The sequence below is a fragment of the Corvus cornix genome, chromosome 2, assembly GCF_000738735.6.
Source record: "Corvus cornix cornix isolate S_Up_H32 chromosome 2, ASM73873v5, whole genome shotgun sequence".
Classification (NCBI taxonomy): domain Eukaryota; kingdom Metazoa; phylum Chordata; class Aves; order Passeriformes; family Corvidae; genus Corvus; species Corvus cornix.
The window spans coordinates 77,768,363-77,780,792 of NC_046333.1; positions in this window are offsets into that span (position 1 = coordinate 77,768,363).

A 12,430-nucleotide genomic window follows, 5' to 3' on the forward strand; every position below is an offset into this window, starting at 1 on the left:
CTAATAAGTCCAAAAAAGGCATTGGGCCTGCCCCTTCTGCATTTGGAGATAGAATTGCTGGGGGAGGAATAGAAGGAAGAGACAGGGAACCTAGAGTCTTAAAATGTGGATTTTTTTTTTTTTTGTTTAGACTGGAAAGCCAGTTTAAGAACAAATTTCCATCCAAAGATAACATTCTCTGAAAAAGTAGAAAATTGAGAGTTTAAAATATGGTTGCATAGACAGCACAAAGCATCTAGTTTGTTATATGTAATCTAAAGCAATTATTGATAGATGCACTGCCTAATTGCCTTGAAAAACAAGAATTTTCTCTTGAATCCTGCTTATCTCTCCAAATGATTGTGTAGTAGTAAATGACTGAAAGTTGACATGTGCTGCAAGAAAGTTAATCTTTGCAAGGAGAGAAGTTAAATAATAAAAGAGGTTGAAGCATCTTAATCCATGAAGATTTTAAATTTAAAAAAAATTAACTGGATAAGACTAGGAGCAACCTAATGTGACTTTGAAATTAACCCTGTTTGGAGTATGATGGTGGGTTGATCTTGGCTGGCTACCAGACCCTTACTCTCTCTTTTTTATCCCCTCTCCTCAACAGGACAGGGTAGAAAATACGAAAGAGTTTATTGAGGGTCAAGATAAAGACAGGGAAATCACTCATCAATTATCATCATAGGCAAAACAGACTTGACCTAAGGAAAATTAGTTGGATTAGTTGCCAATTAAAGTGAAGTAGGTTGGTGAACAAAGACTCTAAAACACCTTTCCACACCTCAACCTTCTTCCCAGGCCCAGCTTCTCTTCTTCATCCCTAACTCTCCCATGACCCCACTCCCTACCCAAAGCAACCCAGGATGGGGAATGGGTGACTGTAATCAGTCCATAACAGCTCCTCTCTGCTACTCCTTCCTCCTCACACGTCTTCCCTCTCCAGCCTGGGGCCTTCCCAGGGGCTGAAGAGAACCACCTGCTCCAGCATCTCCTCCCCCTCTCTCACTGTCTCAAGAGAGATGAGCTGGACCTGATGGTATCCAGAGGTGCCTTCCAGTCTAATATAATCTGCCATTCGGTAATTAATCCAACTGTTTAAAGCAGCCGCTAAAATATATAAGAGCAGACATATCTAATTATTAAAAGCTCATTTAGTTTGATTTTCTGAAAAATTTAACATCTGTACAGTCAGTTCCGCTTTTTCTCGGCTTGTGAATTGCACATCTATTTAAAATACTTGTTTTCTTGGAGGGATTGCTGCTTTAAATTGAACTTTAGTTTAAGATAAAGAATAAAAGTCTCTCATGCTTTAAAAACAAATAAATGTTGCGAAGTAAAATATTTGTGTTTTATTTCTGACTAGGAATCTTCATGGAAGATAAACTGTAAGGCTTAAAGCATCTGCACCAAAGGTCCCTAAAGCATTTTAGGAACTCTTTTAATTGCATGAGCCAGCTAGCTAGTAACATTACTGACATCCACTGTCTGAAACATGAAATTCATTATGAGCACACTGTAGCTGTCCCAGACATCATGGCAGGTAATAAAGAGAAATATTTCTCTATTTAAAAATAAAATGTTATATAGACACAGTCTTTCCATAATAGCTCTTTACATTGAACAGAAAGAAGGCTAGCTGAGCTGCTTTGTGTTGACTGTTGTAAAAGATCACAGTATCTCTAAAATCCAACTCAAAAAGTCTTAAAATTTTTAACTAAATCTTAAATTTCAAAACAAACACAAATAGAAAAGACAGCAACAAATTTCCAGAAACAAACTCTGCACCAAAATTTTCATATGGCTAGGAGTTATGTTTTGTCCTGTTGTAATCTTAACTCTGCATGTCTGATTCTGAACTTCACTCTATAACCACATGTATTTCTGTGTGCCTCTACAATCTGACACTAGAATTCAGCCTGAATAGGCCCTTCACTAGCAACTGTGACTTCCAAAATGGTTGTAGAAGCTAAAGGTTGCAATCTAGCATAGAGAAGATATTGTCATGCAGAGAAATATGCTACCTTCTTATTGTGTTAAAGTTGTATGACATTGTTTCTGTATTCTGGATGGGAACACTAGCACAGTGAGCTTTTCGCCCACATCACTGGGTGAGTTCAGCCTTACCTGCTTACAAGCCACAAGTCAAAATTTTCTGAAGTGAAAAAAGACCTATAAACTCAGTAGAAGTAATTTTTGTTGGTTTTTTTTAGTTAAACAGTGGTACATGTAGGGCAACTTTGAAAAGATCAATCTTCACTAGAAGTCCTAGGAAAGCTGTAGTATAAAGGCTCTTGAAGCAGTGTTGCAGTTTATCCCCACAAGCAGTTCAAATCTGAGGGGCAGAAAACAGGTTCCACATGCTCAGGCTCACTGGCCACAACCTGTTGTTACCACTATAGAGACAGACATACCACAGAAATCCTGAGACCCGTGTTATCGGGTGCTGCAGGTGTCCTAACTAGGAAACATTCCTTATTTGCACTGGTTGGTAAAAGTAAGTATTTTTATGACAACAAAGCTGTGTTTTCTGAAGGAAAAGAAGTGGAAGAGAGATACCTGTGGTAGATGCCATATCAGTTATAAGTATTGTATTAATGCAATATTCTTTAACCCACAGCTTGATGCAAAGAGCACCTTACATCTTTGGGACAGCTCGAGTTGCTTCTTTCTCAAGGACATAAGGAACTGCTCTGAAGCTCAGGAAAGCAGCAAGTTCTGCTTCAGGTGTGTGTTCAAGAACTAACAGAATTGAGCTGCTGCAATAAAGTTCCCTGAAGCTGATATTTGAAAATGTGAATTCTCTAGCATTTGCCTCTTCCTTCTCTATTTAATATTAAATTTCCAAAGAACTGCTAAACTAACAGGCCATGAGTGAACAAAATGCACTTGTACAGTAGAAGACGCAAACAAGATCTTCCAAAATAATTTTTTCTCGCCAGGGTTCTCAGTCTTTCCCTTTCCTCCACAGACAAACATGGAGTGCTTTGAATGCACTTAGTACTCTGCTATTGCAAGACAATTCACCATTTTTACCAAGATGTTAAACAATATTGACTATCTACAATTTCCCACAAAATATTTCCAGATCAATTGCCATTTTAATTTCTAGTAACATGCAATTAATTTTTCAGTTGACTAAAGGTTCTGAAGAATTTTTATTCTCTTCACACGAAATGTCCATTTTTAATTTGCTTATCAAACCCATAGATTTTCCACTGAGTTAGTTTGTGCAATGTGGTTGCTAGGCAACCAAAATAATTTTTCCTATTTTAGTTCAGCAAAGGAAGATATAAGTTTACCATCCTGAACCTTGCTGAAGCTTTTGTAGTTTAATTAAGTCTCTAACGTTTATAATCCCTGGTCACTCATATCTCTCCACAGTCATTTTTTTTTCATTGGAGTTTCATGGAAGTGGGAACAGATGTAGCAGTTCTCAGAGTATGTCATTTAAGCACAAGCCAGTAACAAATTACCTGGATTCATAACTTAGGAGGGAGCAGTGTAAACATATAGAACTCTTAAATAGTTTTCTATTTGATGAAACAATACATCATAAATCAGTAGAGTCGGCTTCAAAAGTCAAACATGGGACACTTATTGGTTTTGGTGTTCTCAGTGTTCAGGCACTTCTAGATTGATAGAATACTTAAGAAAAACCATAATGGCTAATGTTTTCCGTGAATATTATTTTACCTTCCCCCCACAGCTTATTATTTCATATTAAAATTGGACACATTCCATATTTAGAAGTTTTTGATTGAGTAATCTCAAAAAATTTTACTCACAAGATCGTGTTGTTTCTATCAGAAGTGAAATGTTTACATCCAGACATGTTCCCAATGCAGTAATCATGAATATAGTTTTAAAAACACAAGATTTAACATATTCAGTGAGTCATAAATTATATATAGCTTTTTCAAACTGGAAGAGGAAGATGAGTCGGACAAGCATATGACTGTATTCCATTTAAGATTAGGGCAGTTAAGAAGCAAGATAAGAACTAGCACGTCATAATGGTTGTTCCCAAAATTATGAGAAGAAATCACTCTAGGAAAGGACAGTACCAGCAAAAAAATCTTACTTTGGTGAACAATAGCACTGTTTCAAAGGGTTCTTCATCTCCTGTATTATTTTTCAGCAGAATGATAGATTTGCATGCCAATTCAGTGTTTTCTAGACACACAAGTTCTGCAGTAACTGTTATAGCAGACTGAGCTTCAAGAGTCCCCAGAAAACAAGTTTTGGTTAAAATAACAGATTCCCTAACTGATGAACATACGTAATTCATTAAATGTTGGGTACAAAAAAAGGTGGAGTTTTTATTATCACCACAACAATTTTCAATTTCAACAACTAAAGCTGGAAACAGCTCAACTTTCAGAATGGCTGACAAAAAAATTTCCAATTAGATTCCAAATAAAGTCTTCCTTCCCATTCTGCACATCTTTTTTAAATCCAAGACTATCATATTAAAAATCCCAAAACCCTGATAGCTACAGTGATAACTAGAGCTCAGTAGGATTTAAACAAGGTTTCACAGGGATTAGGTAAGGGAAGAACCGAATCATAAGTATGCCACTTCTAAAGAAAGATTTTTAGCGTGAAACAGAATATACAGCTCTACTATAAAAAGATGTGTCACTAGTTATTTCAATATCTTTGAAGAACTAATTTGGTGTGTGACAAAGACAGGGTTAAGTGAAAGCAGTACCTGCCAAAGGACCTAATATACCAGCTTTGGTGGCTATGATGTCCAAAAAGTGCATGTCAGAGGCAAGAAGAATCTAGGGTCATTACAGACAAAGATAATGGACAGTGGCAGGCAGTAGTTTAGGATGCCAAAGGATCCATTACCACAGAGATCTTGTGCTCTCTGTGAAGAATAAAATAATTAGGGCTCTCTACTGGGAGACAGAACAGCACTACTTTTTCCATACATGACATATGAATCCAGTCACACTGAAATAAGACCTCCAAGATTGCTCTTGGAGCTCATTGTCCAAAAGTAAGCCAGAATGGACTATTGTGAAAAAGGATACTGTTGGAACACAGAACTTGACTGTCCTGTCTGCTATGCCAAAATGAGTAGAGGAACATCTGGCATCTTTACACTAGCAAGGCATTTTGTACCGTCTTGGAAAAAAAAAACAAAATCCACCAAAACAACCACCAAAAAAAAACAAACACAGGCAGCTTTGTCTGCATTGCTGCAAGCTGCAAGAACATTAGACCTGAGCTCGCTGTTTTCTGCAGCAATGATGTGAGCATTACTTTGATACTCAGATGGGTATTTTTAGTAACTTCAAGACACACATCATAGTGAAAACCATCTTAAATGTTTAGGTACTTTTTTTTCTGACCTACCTATAGCACGGCAAACTGCAAGTAACTATAACAACACTGCAACCATAGAAGCTACCTCTGATTTTTCATTTTCATTACACAGCCATGCACAGCATTACCCTGTTGTGTTGGTGTAGCATGTGTACTCCATTTCTGCTCATTCAGTTGAGTCAACCTTTTCAAAACACTGAGGTGCATCTTCCTCCTTTAAGCCAGCACAAATACAGTGAAAGCTAAAGCACGATGCAAAGAGAAGAAAGGGTTCTTTTTGAGGTCACATTCAGGCCTTCATGTTAATTCAGGCAATTACCCTGATTTCCAGCTATGAATAAGCACGTGTGTGTATTTTAGTATGGGTCAGACTCATGGCATAAATAGAGACAATTACTTAATATTTCTACATCTGAAAATTGTCAACAATTATGCAGTGGGCCAGATCCTATTCTAAATGACTGAAAACTGAAAGTCTGAATTACAAAAGGGAAAGAAAACTAGACTTCCATTTAGGTTTGCTTCCAATATCCTGGAGCTATTATATGGTGCCAGGTGAAAAACTAGCAGAATTTCCAAACAGTCTGCGCTGCTGTGAAGCCTTCAGAAAACAACATTGTCCCTACACCACTTTAGGTAAAAACGGTGAAGGGAGGGATACTCACAGTGCTGGCAAAGGTACTTAGAAAGAAAAGGAGTGGAGCAGCAGAAGAAGAAACCTCTTCAGAGTAGTAGCATCCTAGGAGAGTCCTTGACCAGAAGGGCAAAGCCAGGACAGATGTACCCAGCTGCCTGCTAAAGCCATCAGTGTCATTCCTTGTTCCTTTGATGTCTGCAGGCAACCAAAATGTCACATGTAGTTTGGCAAAAGGAGAGCTTCTAAGGCTCCATTTCCACTCAGTTCACCTGTGCTAGAACGACCATAATATAGCAACAAACAATGTGAACACAAGACTTAGTACAAGCAGAAGCTTAAAAAAATGCAGCAGGAAAAGAGGGCCCCCGACATTACAAGGAGTTCATAATACAGACATATAGAAAAAGACTGCCTTTAATTTTCTTTTTCTTGGAAACATTTCCACAGTCATGTCAGATATTTATTTTACAGTAATATCTCACTAGAAGAATAACAGGAAAATAATTGCATTTAAGAAAACTGAAAGTGTCCAGTTACTGATCTGCCATTTTTTGGAAAGACAGCTATCTGAAACACCTTCTTTTTTTCCCTACTATTTGCAGAAAGAAGAGAAAACAAATGTGAACAAGGACTTCATCTTACAGTGTGCTATACAAAAATACATAAACAGTTTTTGGCAGTTCTTGGAACACATTGGGCCATTTAGAACTGCAGGAAAACATTAAACAATAAAGGGAAAGGACAAAACTCCAGAGGCACATAATTGCCTATTTTAAGGCAGGGTATAAGTAATGATTAAAAAGTGTCATTAAAATGTGGGCAAATTATTTGCCATAAATAATATCACCAACAAATTAACTTTCATCTCTAATAAGTTGACCAACCAAATTAGCCACATTTTTTAATGAAATCATCTGCAGCAACCACAACAGCAGCTTTATTTCATAATTTTTTTTGTAAGCAGGATCTTTCTATTAATTCAGTCTCTTGGGTTTCTGGGGAAAAAACCCACAATAACCCAACAACAACAAAAAACAATCACACCAACAAAACCAACCAAACACACACAGATAAAAAATTTTAAAAGTGTGTAATCAGCCATATAGAAATCTCTATCTGTAAATTTGAACCTTGAAAAAAATCGCATAATTCTTAAGTCTAGATAGCCCCTTGAAGATATTGACGCAAGTAGAGTCAGAAATATACCAAGCTTAGTTGTATTAAACAGAATGGAAAATTTAAGAATTAAATGTCATGATAAAGAAAAGAAACCAAACAACTTGTATTCCTGAAATAACTAGCACAGGACAGATTTTGGCAGCAAGGGCATTGCTTGTATTTTAAAATTTATCTGAAGCTGTTTTAAAAATAACTGGTCTGTCAACTTGAGTCAATCATTTTATTTTTTAAATCCTCTAATACTCTGTAGCATTTCTCTCCAAGGAATGTTTCCGGTGTGCTGTCATGTCATATTAGGGAGTTGATATAGACATTGTATATATTGGTGAAATCATTAAATTCAATCTTTATCCCAACAGATAGTGCAGCAAATCTGAGGTTTGAGTCAAACTCCTATGTAAATTTTAAAATACTTCAATGATTTTTTTATGTGATATTTTGTTGGTTTCGACACAAAATCTTCGTGATGATGGCTTTTCAGAGAGCAAAATTACTTTTTTTTTGTCAATGTGAAAGTTACCACTGTTGTAACATACTTAAACACCTTACTGAATATCTCCAAATATTATCTTTACTGATATTTTTACTGTTCATTTTATCTCTTTTTCAAAACCATACTAGAAGTATGGCTTTCTCAGAGGGTCCCATATCTACTCTTTAGCTTGCCTATCATAAACTTGAGATTTTGATTAAATCACCAGATATCTACTTTTATTTCTTTGCATCGTGCTTCATTCCTCTGGAATTTGGGAGTCCAGGATTATTTCCTGTTCACACTTTCTTCTCTCATCTTCCACAGTATTTTGGAAAGGAGAAATATAACCTTTTCTGTCACAGACTTAGTTATCTCCTTTTGGCTAGTTCAGATCTAAGTTAGGATTTTCTTCTGAAGAAAACGGCATTTCTAGTTCTTTCCACTACCCAACCTACTAATTTTGTGCTATTCATTTTTCCATGTCCAAAATGGGCACTAAAGAATATAATTAGTATCGGCTAGCTACTCTGCTGCAGTGAAAATTAATTCTTCTAACCATTTTCTGTGTGGTCATCTCCGTGTCTGCAGTCATTTTATTCCTGTTCATCTGGAAATATATGACCCAATCATGACAGGCTGTGTCATCACATATGTACATACATCACATATGTAAGGAATTTCTTCAGCAAGAACATTAAAAACATTTCATCTATTACAGATACTTCCCTAAAGTAGAGCATTGCATTTCAGTACAGTGTATATTATGATACTAATATTCCTCTACACTCTTTGTTTCTTATTCCACAAAATACAAGTATTTCAGATCAGGAAAAAAAATCAAATCATTATATCCTTAAAAATTTGTTATTCATAATTCACAACTTATCTAAATATTTTATTGATGACATGGATTAAATTGTCTCCTCTATTCAACATGGATTTAAACAACTGTGTAAGAACTGATTAACGGCTGTTTTGATGCCTTTTAAATACATCCCCTATCTCTCCAGTAAATGCACATAAGAATGGTTAAAATGTGAATGACACATGATTTTAATGTTCTCAATATATATTGAGGTATCTACGCTTCCTAAACACGCTACTATAAAACTTCTTCAAAAACTATAAACATTATCAACTAAATCTGATCTCTCTTAGATTATGATTTTTCCAAATAAGAACAGGATGCACATAGGTTTAGAATAAACATCATAGCTCTGGGAGATGCATTCAAAAACCCCACAGAGTAGCTTTAAAATAAGGAAACAAATTAGCAATAGTAACATTTGAGTTCATTTGAGCCATTTTCAGATTATAAAGAAATTCTACTCTACATGTTTCCCCTATCCTGTAATGACAAATTCTAAAATTTTCTTGCTCTTTTAGCAAAGCCATATGCTACAAAAAGGTGAAAGACCAACATTAGAAAAATATTAATTAATTAAAAGAAAAAGAGATTCATTTTTTGTTAATACAGCATATGACATGTGCATGTATCAAAAACCAGGAGGTTGTTGCCACAGACATGGAACAAGCAGTGTGCAATGTAAATATATGCAGTGTCCAGTAGGAAGTTGTAGCAAGAGCCAGAACGTTGCTTTTAGTTGAGAGTCCAGAATTTCTGGAACAGTACCATCATTCTTGCAATAACCTACGGTGCATAGTGTAAAAGCTAAATCAGATTTTCCAGCTTTTTCACTCCTTTTGAAAGATCTTAGGTCTGAAGGAACAATTTTATCTTCTGCTGAGAGGCACTAAGCATGCTTAACACCTATTGACACGTCATTCTCGCTCAGGGAGGAGGGAAGGTGGTGTCCTTTGTCTTTACTCTTCATTGCAACCACTTTGTGTTTAGAAAAGAATGGGAGGGTAAGGAATGATGAAGGTAGAACAAGGATGTATAATTACAGCCTGCAAAATATCTCCACTGTTTTCCTCTGTGACTGAATTAAGACTAGGAATTCAGGAGGTAGAAAGACATTCTAAATCTTCTGAAACAAAAATTACACAAACTAATGCTCAATATTAGTTAATGAACACTATCTAAGCAGCTTTACACATACACACACAGAGGACCTAAGAAGGGATACTGATTTACGAGAAAGAGAGAAGATTTCTCTTTTTAAACAAATTATTGAGGATCAATATGTAGTTGTTCTTAATTTCTGTCGGTAACGTTTCATAGTAAATACTATGAAGTGTAACCCCTCCTGCTAGTGTAGCAGTTCCACATGTAAAATGTTTATCAGAAATGTATGCCTGAGGGCTAGTAGCAATAGACTGGACTGTGAACTATATAAGCATTCTCTAATAAGCTAAGTGATCTCAAATTAAACAATTCAGCTTGTTACCACTCTCAGTTTCAATGCTCTATTTGAAATCTTTACAGTTTATTCATGCATTAAAAGGAAGAAATTAAGCCCTGCTAGGTTCAAGAAATAAAACTTTTCAGGTGTGAAATTTTGAGCAATAGGAAAGATTAATTGCCTTGCTTAGCCTAAGTTACATTTGGTGTCAAATTTTCAACTTTTAAAAATTATTTTCAAATACGAAGACACAGTTGTATTCAGAATTATTCTACTCACTTTATATATCTATCTATCTATCTATATATATATCAGATATACCTGCTTCTGAAATGCTAATTTGTGTACTTGTACGTATGTGTGCATTTATTTTCATCTCTAAGAAAATCAAATGAGGCATAAGTCACCAATTCTTCACAGACATTCAAAGATATATATATTATTATGTCTGTGAAAAAAATGCATGATTTATAACTCCTTTCCTGCTAACTTATTATACAATATTAACAAAGTATGCATGTAGACAAAACAAAGCAGAATAAGCCAGCCCTTACAGCAGAAGAGTGCTGCTGCTATCTACAATTTCATACTTCAGCAGTTAACTTACCTCAGTTGAGCCACCAGACCAACACAGGGGTGGCTAAGAAAAGCTTTGTTTGAAGTTGATAATAGTGAGATACTAGATGACAACTCTTCTATTACCTGCTATCCAGCAATCCAAACTAATTTCTGTGCCACTTCGCATTCAGCCCTCTGTATCTTCATATAGCAAGACAAAACAACTCTGTCAATGCACACATCAACCCCATCAGTAAAATAAGTGCTCTACCTTGTCTTCTGTGATTACTTATTTAAAAATGTGACTGGTTAAAACTATTCAGATTCAACTGTGCCTGCTTCAACAAACCATTGTATCACATTTCCTTTTCAAAAGGTTTTGCTTCCTATTAAGCATCAGGAGCATAGATGCTGTGTGCCCTTTCAAACAGGTCAGAGCTACCTTTGGCTTTTCACTGAAAGGTTATCAGAATGCAGAATATGCCAAGAAAGTTCAATTCCACAGGCAAAAGAAAACCCCCTAAGTTGCAGAATTTACATAACTACATAAAAATTTACATACCAATTTTTGCACTTGTAATTGATTTATATAACTATGTAGCTCCACAAAGATAGAAATCCCATATTCACGTTCAAAGTGTTTCCTACACATATAAAAAGTCTCTCCAGCACATTACCAGCTATCAAAGGACTAAGTGCAAAACAACTTCTAAACCAGAAAACCCTTGGATAGCTTGTGGTAGAGCTTCAAAAGGAGATTTCCTCTATTTTCAGGAGGTAACAAAGAAAATGAAATACTTAGACCCTAAAAACCTTAAATTGTCATTTGATTCAGTAATTGAAATTGGATTAAATTTTCCTTAAAAATTATTGTTATACAAAGACGTTCTTACTGTTGTAGTGAACATACAAAAAATATTTTAAGAAAATGGCAAACATGTCTTATTCTGCAACCCTCAGTTCTTTCCTGATGTGTTGTCATGGGTTAGCAAGCATAGTCCCGGAAGTGATGTCCTTGCAAAGGGGTGCTTACAGCTTCCTCTGTGACTAACAGAACCTATCAGATGGCCAGTTTGAATATGGACAATTCTTTAAGCCACTTTAAATTGTGACTGCCTCTGTGATCCACACTTAAGAATACACAAACCCCGGGCAGAGGCTCTCTCTCATTTCCAGCGCTGGGACAGGTGGCTGAGGGCCCCGTGCGGGGGCCAGTGGCCCCAGCCCAGGCCCTGCTCGGGCCAGGCCTGGCCGGGCCACGGCCATCCTGGAGCCGATGGGCCCTGTTCCACCCGCAGAACCCTTCCACAGTCCTGCTCTGTGCAGCCGGAGCGGCCCGGCTCCCCCTCTCCAGGGTGGCCAAGATTCAGCTGAAGCTGCCCAATGCTGTCCGGCAAAAGATCATGTGACCAACAGCGATAAGTGAAATTCCAGCTGCAAGGCCTGGGTGAGATTAACCCTTTTAGTGCTGTGAAGAGCTGAAAACCTGAGGGAGAAGGAAGAGGAGATGCTTAAAGCTTAAAGCTGTTGAAATTCTGTTGTAAATCTATGATGTATCAGAGTACCCGCTGTAATTTCATGAAGGCATGGGGGGGTGGAGCGTTCAACTTGTACTTGTGAGCAAAAGCACCTGTGCTGAGATAGGCAGATGCTGACGCAGCTGTAATTTCATGAGAATTTTGAACAGGGAGAGATGGAAGCAATGAGGACTTTTGCTCCAAATGGGAAAGGAGAAAACCTCAGTTCCTAGAGATGCTCCCAGAGATAGTCCTAAAGATGAAGATGAGGAGGACCCTTTGCTCCCAGGGAAGGAGAGGGGCCTCTGTTCTTAGAGATGAAATGCTCCCAGAGATGGGTGAAGAGAAATTTTATTTCTGAACGTCTCAACCTTAAAATTGCACCCCGGTAGCTCAAGAGTGGACCCTCAAAAGCAGTTGTGGGAAAAGCTGCAAG